Below are 1,465 nucleotides of genomic sequence, written 5' to 3' on the forward strand. Positions count from 1 at the left end.
GAGCAATTTCACTGCTATGTAAATACCCAGCAGAACTGCAGAAAATATGCAAAAAGAAATGTATAAGAATATTCCTTTTTTTATTGAAACATAGTTTTATGTACGTATCTGTGGGGTACAGAGTTGAATACCAATATCTGTATGCAATATGTGGTGCTGAAATCAGGATAATTAGTATAGTCGACATTACACAATGTAATATTTTTTCAGGGTCCTTTACCAATTCCTTCCTTACCTCCCCTCTCCCTCCCACTTTCCCACCCCTGGCAACCCAAGAATATTCCTAGTTGCACTATTTGTCATAGCTGTAAATTGGAAACAACTCAAATGTCCAACAACAGGATACATAAGTTGTGGTATATTCATACAATTTAAGACTATGCAGTGTTTTTCAATGAAGTGGCATATGATTAACTGCAACACATCAATGAATCCTATGAATATAGCACTGAGCAAAAGATGCCCCACATACACACACACACACACATACACACAAACATTACAAATCATATCATTCTACTTACAGAGACACAGGTGTTTTCATTCTAAGTTATTGATATGTACACACATGAGTTTTGCAATTCTTAATACATTTTATATGTCAAATAAAAAGTTAGTAATAGAAAACATTCATTTCATTCACACCCATACACACACCATACACTGATAGAGAACTCATTGGAATTCATAGTAAAAATTGCAACCTACTTAAAAATTAGAAAAAAAATGAAAATACTAAATACCAATACTTATTAGATACAGCTAAAACTGTACTCAGAAAATTAATAGTCTATTAAAAGAAAATTTAAAAGTAAATGTCACTAAATTCACAAATAACACCTAAAAAAATTTTAAATAATTGATAAATATTCTAAAATCTGGTTCTAGAAAGACTATTCAGATAGAAAAACCCATAAATAGGTGGATTGACTTCTGCATTCCCTATTCTGTTCCATTGGTCCATGTGTCTCTTTTTATGCCAGTAACATGCTGTTTTGGTTATTACAGATTTGTGGTATAGTTTGTTCACAGTGGCTTTGGTTATTTGGGGTCTTTTGTTGTTCCATATGAAAAGTAGGATTTTTTTTTTCTGTTTCTGTGAAAAATGTCTTTGGTATTTTGATGGGGATTGCATTAAATCTGTAGATCATTTTGTGTAGTATGAACATTTTCACAATGTTAATTCTTCCAATCCATGGAATGCCTTTCCATCTTTTGGTGTCCTCAATTTCTTTTTGCGGTGATTTGTAATTCTTGTTGTAGAGATCTTTCACCTCCCTGGTCAAATTTAATATTAGGTATTTTATTCTTTTGGTAGCTTTTGTAAATGGGCTTGCTTTTTGATTTCTTTTTCTGCTAGTTTGTTGTTGGAGTTTAAGAATGCTACCGATTTTTGTATATTGATTTCGTATCCTACTACTTTACTGAATTCGTTTATCAGCTCTAAGAGTTTTTTGTAGTGTCT

This window comes from Galeopterus variegatus, unplaced genomic scaffold, assembly GCF_000696425.1.
Source record: "Galeopterus variegatus unplaced genomic scaffold, G_variegatus-3.0.2 Scaffold637, whole genome shotgun sequence".
NCBI lineage: Eukaryota > Metazoa > Chordata > Mammalia > Dermoptera > Cynocephalidae > Galeopterus > Galeopterus variegatus.